The sequence below is a fragment of the Scyliorhinus canicula genome, chromosome 10, assembly GCF_902713615.1.
Source record: "Scyliorhinus canicula chromosome 10, sScyCan1.1, whole genome shotgun sequence".
NCBI classification, from domain to species: Eukaryota; Metazoa; Chordata; class Chondrichthyes; order Carcharhiniformes; family Scyliorhinidae; genus Scyliorhinus; species Scyliorhinus canicula.
Window position 1 is genome coordinate 24,754,588 of NC_052155.1, and position 9,277 is coordinate 24,763,864.

Genomic DNA, 9,277 nt, shown 5'->3' on the forward strand with positions numbered 1-9,277 from the left:
TACCTATTTATTCTAAACCCATTTTCCAGCCCTTGGTCTGTAGCCCAGACCAAGCGCTCATCTAACTGCTGTAACACAATGATTTGGCTGAAGCGGTATAAGTTTGCAGATCCAAATTTGAAGATGACACCAAGTTAGGAGCTACAGTAAATTATGGAGATAGATGCAGGAAACTTTAACGGGGAGATGAAGTGATTCATCACATTTGTGGCAGAGGGAGTTCAATGTGGAGAAGCGTGATGTCGAGATTTGGATCCCAGATGGCTTTTCAGAGTATTTTCCAAATGGTGAGTGACGGGGAACTGTGGAGTCTGAGCAAAGGAATCAGAGTATCCAGAAAAACAAATCACTAAAAACCAGCGCACAGGAACAAAAATGTTGTCAAAAAGGCCTTAGAATGTTGACCCGTATGTCAAGGGGCTGATCGATCAAAAGGAGAGAAAGTTGTGCTTTTGTTCCCCCAGTTCCTAGTTTCAGCCTCTCAAAAACTTTTCTACAATTTATAACCTGTTTTTTCTCATACTTATGTCACCTTCGAGCATATTTTATTATTGACTAGATATTCCCCTAACTTTACTTCTCTTATCTGCTATGGTTCAACCCTTATTACTCGATCCATTAGCTAGTTCTTCTCTTGTTGGGCTTTGGGTTAAGCAAACGTTGTGTGTATATTGTTGGAACTTTATTTCCTTCGCTGTTCTACGACCACCTCTGTCCAATTAATGCCAGTGTAGTTGGATCCCCCATTATTATTATTCTGTGTTTTTTACTCAGTTCCCCCACTTGTCTGCATATTTCTTCCTCCACCTCTCGTTCACTCTTTGATGGTCTGTCAACTACACCCATGAGTGTGTTTGATCCTTTATTATCTTTTCCCACGACTCAGAGGTTTCCACGACCACCGTGTTATCCCCGATAAAGCCGCTTCTCCACCTCCCTCTCTATCTAATATGTTATTCCCGACTGTATTTAATTCCCAGTCATGAATTTTTCTGTAGCTGTCACAGTCATCCTGGTGCCTCCCAGCAAATGATTTTTTTTTAAATTCGTTCAGGGGATGTGGGCATCGCTGGCTGGGCCAGTATTTATTGCCCATTCCTAGTTGCCCATTTCAGAGGGCAGTTAAGAAGCAATCATATTGCAGTGGATCGAGAATCACCTGTAGGCCAGACTGGGTAAGGTTGGCAGATTTCCTTCCCCAGAGGGCATTAATGTACCAGGTAGGTTTTACGACTATTGATAATGGCTTCAAAGAACAAAGGCAGAGCAAACTACAGCACACGAACAGGCCCTAGGCCCTCAAAGCCTGTGCCAATCATGATGCCCGAACTAAAAACAAAACCTTCTGCCTTTACTCGGTCTGTATCCCTCTATTTCCTCCCTATTCATGTACCCATTCTTAAATGTTGCTAATGTGCCTGCTTCCACCACACCCTCTGCCAGTGTGTTCCAGGCACCCACCAATCTCTGCGTGAAAAACGTACCCAGCACATCTCCCTTAAATTTTCCCCCTCTCACCTTGAACCTGTGCCCCCTTGTAGTTGACACTTCCCCCTTGGAAAAAGCCTCTGACTATCCACCCCGTCTATGCCTCTCACAATTTTGGAGACCTCTATCAGGTCTCCCCTCAGCCTCTGTCTTTCCAGTGAAAACAATCCTAGTTTATTCAACCTCTCCTCACAGCCACGATGTGGAGATGCAGGCGTTGGACTGGGGTGAGCACAGTAAGAAGTCTAACAACACCAAGTTAAAATCCAACAGGTTTGTTTGGAATCACTAGCTTTCGGAGCGCAGCTCCTTCATCAGACTGTCTCCTCATAGCCAACACCCTCGAGACCAGGTAACATCCTGGTGAACCTTCTTTGCAATCTCTCCAAAGCTTCCACGTCCTTCTAATAATGTGGTGACCAGAACTGCACACAATACTCCAAATGCGGCCTAACCAACATTTTGTACAGCTGCAACATGATTTCCCAACTCTTGTACCCAAGCCCCAGCTGATGAAGGCAAGCATGCCATATGCCTTCTTAATCGCCTTGGCCACCTGTGTTGCCAATTTTAGGGAACTGTGGACCTGCACGCCCAGATACCTCTGTATGTTAATGTTCCTAAGGGTTCTGCTATTTATAGTATAATTCATACCTAGATTTGATCCTCCAAAATGCATCACCTCATCTTTGTCCGGATTAAAATCCATCTGCCCAAGACTCCAATCTACCTATAACCTATTGTATCCTCTGACAATCCTCAGCACTATCAGCAACTCCGCCAATCTTTATACTATCTACAAACTTACTAAGCAGATCACCCACATTTTCCTTCAGCTCATTTATATGTACTACAAACAACAGAGGTCCCAGCACTGATCCCTGCGGAACACCACTAGCTACCGATCTCCATTCTGAAAAACACCCTTCCACCGCAACTCTCTGTCTTCTATAACCAAGCCAGTTCTATATCCATCTAGCCAGCCCACGCCGATCCCACGTGATTTTAGTTTTTGTACCAGTCTGCCATGTGGGACCTTGTCAAACGCCTTACTAAAGTCCATAGAAACTACATCCACAGCCCTTCCCTCATCAATTTTCTTTGTCACCTCTTTAAAAAAACTCAATCAAGTTGGTAAGACATGACCTTCCCCGTACAAAACCATGCTGCCCGTCACTAACTAGTCCATTTTTCTCCAAATGTGCATATATCCTGTCCCTCAGTATCTTTTCCAAAAGCTTCCCCACCACCGATGTCAGGCTCACCGGCCTAGCATTTGCTGGATTGTTCCTGCTTCCTTTCTTAAACAAGGAACAACATTGGCTATTCTCCAGTCCTCTAGAAGCTTGCCTGTGGTCAAAGAGGATGTGAAGATATCCGTTAAGGCCCCAGCTATTTCTCCCCTTGCCTATAACTTATAACAATGTTTATTGTCTCAAGTAGGCTTACATTAACGCTGCAATGAAGTTACTGTGAAAAGCCTCCCGCAGTAACCTGCGATGGATTCCATCTGGCTCCAAGACTTGTCTACCTCAATGCAATTTAGGATATTCAATCCTTCCTCCTTTGAGTCATCGTGAGGCTTTTTAATTCCAGGTGTTTATTGAATTCAAATATCACCACCTGCCACGGTGGGATTTGAACCTGCTTCACAAGAGCTTTACTCTGGCTCTCTGAATTACTAATCCAGTGACAACACCATTATGCCACCGCCTCCCCTCGTGCCTACCCTCGAGCTCACCTCATTTACTTTTTTAAAAATAAATTTAGAGTACCCAATTAATTTTTCCCAATTAAGGGCCAATTTAGCGTGGCCAGTCTTTGGGTTGTGGGGGCGAAACCCACAGACACCGGCTGCTGCAGCCTTCAAATAGGCTGCGACCAGACTTTTAAAAAATGCAGCCGGCTTTTAATAACGCTGGCTGCAAGCGGCCTTCAAAATGGTCACGAACATATTTTAAAAATGCAGCCCCACTGCGCATGCGTGCCCGCTCATCGGTGTGCATGCGCAACACTCTGAGCATGCGGACTGTTGAGTGGGCACGCATGCGCAGTGCGGCCGCATTTTTAAAATATGTTCGTGACCATTTTGAAGGCCGCTTGCAGCCGGCGTTATTAAAAGCCGGCTGCTGCGGCTGTTGTGTGCGATCGGGACGCCGTGATGGATGGCTCCACGACCCTCCTGACACCCACCCGCGACCCACCTGCAGGTCACGCCCCAGACTTTAACAATGCCTAGTGGCGGCAGATGATTCCATACATGAAAAACATAGGACATAATATAGATTAGATATCTGGTGAAGCATACTGAATGTAGAGCTACAACAGTACAGAAGATGTGTAGAAAGATCAGTTCAGTCCATAAGATTCAGGAGTCTGGTAACAGCGGGAGGAACCTGTTTTTGAATCTGTTTGTGCGTGTTCTCAGACTTTTGTATCTCCTGCCCGATGGAAGAGGTTGGAAGAGTGAGTAAGCTGGGTGGGAGGGATATTTGATTATGCTGCCTGCTTCCCATGGCAGCAGGAGGTGTAGATGGAGTCAATGGATGGGAGGCAGGTTTGTGTGATGGACTGGGCTGTGTTCACGACTCTGTAGTTTCTTACGGTCTTGGGCCGAGCAGTTGCCATACCAGGCTGTGATGCAGCCCGATAGGATGCTTTCTATGGTGCATCTGTAAAAATTGCTAAGTGTCAAAGTGGACTTTTCACAGGGCGTTTCACAGTGACTTCATTGAGGCCTACTTCTGACACTAAGCGATTATTATTATTACATGCCGCATTTCCTTAATTTCCTGAGAAAGTACAGGAGCCGCGTGCTTTCTTGGTTGTAGCGTCAACGGGCTCATGAAAAGGAAGCCTTCTTTCTCACATCAGCCTTTTACCCACTGGTTAACTGTCCTGATTTAACTTAGCACTAAGATAATAGTGTCCAAGAGCATAGCGTTAAGACAACATTTTTAAGCAATATGCCTTGTGAGTTGAAGCTTCTGTATCCAGTATCCTGGAAAGTAAAGTTGACTGGTCACCTCTGTATGCAGATTAGGAAACCTATTTGTATCAAAAACACTGAGAGCAGGGCAGCACGGTGGTGCAGTGGGTTAGCCCTGCAGCCTCACGGCGCCGAGGTCCCAGGTTTGATCCCGGCTCGGGGTCACTGTCCGTGTGGAATTTGCACATTCTCCCTGTGTTTGCGTGGGTTTCGCCCCCACAATCCAAAGATGTGCAGGTTAGGTGGATTAGCAATGCTAAATTGCCCCTCAATTGGAAAATATGAATTGGGTACTCTAAATTTATATTTAAAAAAAACACTGAGAGCAAAACAGATTAAATGAACAACATCAAGAAAACCCAATAGATTAGGAAAAATGAGATGGAAATGATCTCTAAATAGGGCAGCACGGTGGTGAGAACTGCTGCGTCATGGCACTGAGGTCCCAGGTTCGATCCCGGTCCCGGGCCACTGTCCATATGGTGTTTGCACATTCTCCCCGTGTCTGCGTAGGCCTCACTCCTGCAACCTAAATTTGGGTATGTGAATTGACCAAGCTAAATTGCACTTTAACTGGATAAAAATAATTGGGTACTCTAAATTTATATGAAAAAAGGAAATTACCTCTAAATTGTCTCAAGCATGCTTTTTCCAGCTATTTATGCAATTACCGTTATTCGGCAATGCCCAGCAAAGCTGAACACCCAGTCACAGATAGCCATTCATTTTACTTGGTGTGCTACCAGTGTAAAAGATACAAGGAGACAGGGGGCTCACCAGGAATGTGCTCCCGCATCTTTTGGTAGTTATCTTTTAACAATGCCGGCTGCAAGAGGCCTTCAAAATGGCCAGGAACAGATTTTTAAAAATTGGCCGCACTTCGCATGCATGCCTGATCATCGTTGCACATGCACATTTTGCGCATGTGCACCGATGATCGGGCACGCATGCGCAGTGCGGGCGTTTCTTTCAATATATGGTCGCAGCCTTTTTTTTCAAGTTCGGGGGACCAACGGGACAAAGGGACCATTGGGGCCAAAGGGACCCAAAACCATTTCCTCCATTTTTTGTCAGCAACAAACAAGGTAAGAGAAAATGGTGGGTCACGCAGTTCGGCCGGTGTGGGTCGCGAAGGTCAGCCGGTGTGGGTCAAGAAGGTCGGCCGGCGTGGGTCGCGAAGGTCGGCCGGCATGGGTCACGAAGGTCGGCCGGAGTGGGTCGTGAAGGTCGGCCAGCGTGGGTCGCGAAGGTCGGCCGGCGTGGGTCGCGAAGGTCGGCCGGAGTGGGTTGCGAAGGTCGGCCGGCGTGGATCACGAAGGTTCGCCAGGTTGGGTCCCAAAGGTTGGCCGGTCGGTAAAAATGGGTCCCCGGAAATAAATGTTTGAAGAACACTGGTTTAGAGAGTATCTGAGGAAAATAACTCTTCACCCAATGGGAGTCTGGAATGCACTGCCTGGTAGGGTAGGAGAGGTGGGAAACATCACAACCTTTAAAACGTACGTGGATCAGCACTTGAAATATCGTAACATTCAAGGCTATGGGCCAAGTGTTGGAAAGTGGGGTTAGTGTAGATGTAGTGTAGTTTTGTCGATGCAGACTCGATGAGCAGAAGGGCCCCTTTTGTACTACATAACTTCTATGACCATCTTACCAATTTTTACAGATGCACTGTAGAAAACATCTATCTGGCTGCATCACAGTCTGGTACGGCCACTGCTCGGTTCAAGACCTTAAGAAACTACAGAGAGTCGTGAACACAGCCCAGTACATCACGGAAAACCGCCTCCCATCCATTGACTCCATCTACACCTCCCGCTGACTTGGAAAAGTGGCCAGCATAATCAAAGACCCCTCCCACCCGGCTTATTCTCTTTTCCATCAGGCAGGAGATACAAAAGTCTGAGAACACACACTAACAGATTGAAAAACAGCTTCTTCCCGCTGTTACCAGACTCCTCTTATGGATTGAACTGATCTCTTCACACATCTTCTCTACTGAGTATGCTGACCTGATGCCTGTACCTATGTACTTTACATTGTGTATTTATGTATGTCTTAAGGGTCTTTTTCATGCATGGACTGTGTGCAGAACAATACTTTTCACTATACCTCGATACACGTGACAATAAATTAAATCAAAATCAATGTCTCAAATCATCCTTTACTGCATGTGCTATGTCTTTGGCCACTAGAGGGAGTAGGGTGATCCACTTGGGTTTTACTCTCATCCTGAAAGATATCGCAGAGCTTATAATGTCAATGATTAACACATCCAGACGTAAATATCTCACATTCTCACTCACTGAAATCAACTAGGTTCTGGAAACCACAAGTTTTAAAAAAAATAAATTTAGAGTACCCAATTATTTTTTTCCGATTAAGGGGCAATTTAGCGTAGCCAATCCACCTATCCTGCACATCTTTGGGTTGTGGGGGTGAAACCCACGCAGACACAGGGAGAATGTGCAAACTCCTCACGGACAGTGACCCATGGAAACCACAAGTTAAGGGTGGCCAATGTGATCAGGGGAAGGCCTTTATAACTGAATGAGCTGGACAGCACGGTGGCACAATGCTTGGCATTGCTGCCTCACGCCGCCAAGGTCCCAGGTTCAATCCCAGCTCTGGTCACTGTCCGTGTGGAGTTTGCACATTCTCCCCGTGTTTGCGTGGGTTTCACCCCCACAACCCAAAGATGTGCAAGGTAGGTGGATTGGCCACGCTAAATTGCCCCTCAATTGGAAAAGAAAGTGAATTGAATTGGGTACACTAAATTAAAAAAAAAATAACTGAATGAGTGTGCATCACCTGACAGTAACATATCAGTGACAATAGTAACCATTTGAAAAGAGTGTTGGATTTAGAGCAGCACGGTACACAGTGGTTAGCACAGCTGCCTCACGGCGCTGAGGTCCCAGGTCCGATCCCGGCTCTGGGTCACTGTCCGTGTGGAGTTTATACTTTCTCCCCATGTTTGCGTGGGTTTCGCCCCAGCAATCCAAAAGATGTGCAGGATAGGTGGATTGGCCATGCTAAATTGCCCCTTAATTGGAAAAAATGAACTTTAAAAAAAAGATTGTAGGATTTACCATGTTACATTTTGCAGGGCCTGCACGACAATAGGTTGTGCAACATAGCTAATGATTCTTGTCCTTAACACAGTTAGAGAGGAAAATAGAAAATGTGCTTCAAATATTTAGAAACAAAAATGCAGGGTGGCACGGCGACACAGTGGTTAGCACTGCTGTCTCACAGTGCCAGGAACCTGGGTTCAATTTCAGCCTTTGGTGACTGTGTGGAGTTTGTACTTTCTCCCCGTGTCTGTGTGGGTTTCCCCCCACAATCCAAAGTTGTGGAGGTTAGTTGGAATTATAGGATAACAGAGTTAGAGCAAGGAAGTGGGCCCAGGTAGGGTGTTCTTACTGAGGGTCAGTGCAGACTCAATGGGCCAAATGGCCCCCTTCTGCACTGTAGGAGTTCTATGGTTCTATATATGGAGAGTCAATAAAGATTGGAAATTCAGAGTAGGAGTGTTAATTACTCACCTCATAATCAACACTTGCAAATAAAGTCATGTATTATTTCATTCAAGGCACATCAATGGATGTGTTCAATATGTGTGATCAGCTCCCAAGTGCAGAGTACACATATTCCAGTGTCATTCTTACAGTGCCCCTGCAATGTAATGTCAGAACAGAGAAACAATGTGTGTTCCATGATCGCCTCCATTATCCCAAATCAGAGATGGTTTCAATGAATTACCATTGTCTATTTCATGAGATGTGGCCATTGTTGGCTGGGCCAGCATTTATTTCCCCTCACTAGTTGCCCTGGAATTGAGTGGCAGAGAGCAATTAAGAGGCAACCCCATTGCTGTGGTCTAGAGTCACATGGAGGCCAGACCAGGTAAGGACGGCAGTGGATCAGATGGTCTTTCAGCAAAATTGAATTTAAATTTCTCCAACGGCAGCGGTGGGATTTGGTGTGTCCCCAGAGCATTACCCTGGGCCTCTGGGTTCCTAGCCCAGAGACATAAGTCACCTGAATCCTTGACACCTTCCACTCCCTCTATGTCTCTTTTGCCCGATCTGTATTTCTTTATTTCTTTGGTCACCATAATATATAAATTTTATATTGGTCACTATAATATATAAATTTAAGTTCTTAATGTAATATCCGGCACGGGGCATACGGGGAGGGAATGATTATCTTCCCCGTGGTCCTGACGGAGAACAAGCTTCTCATTAGGGGGAGGGGATCTCAATGAACCATTGTATAAAATGTCAGCCGGTAAGGGACGATCAGAGAAGAACCCGGTCGGGATTTACTGGGTAGTGTATATATTATATTGTGAATAAACTGGGCAGTGTATTATATTGTGAATAAAACCGGGCTGTGTATATACCGTATTGTGAATAAAACCGGGCTGTGTATATATTGTATTGTGAATAAAACCAGGCAGTGTATATATCGTATTGTGAATAAAACCGGGCTGTGTCTATATTGTATTGTGAATAAAACTGGGCTGTGTATATATTGTATTGAGAATAAAACTGGGCAGTGTGTATATTGTATTGTGAATAAAACCGGGCTGTGTCTATATTGTATTGTGAATAAAACTGGGCTGTGTATATATTGTATTGTGAATAAAACTGGGCTGTGTCTATATTGTATTGTGAATAAAACCGGGCTGTGTATATATTATATTGTGAATAAAACTGGGCTGTGTATATATTGTATTGTGAATAAAACCGGGCTGTGTCTATATTGTATTGTGAATAAAACCGGGCTGTGTCTATA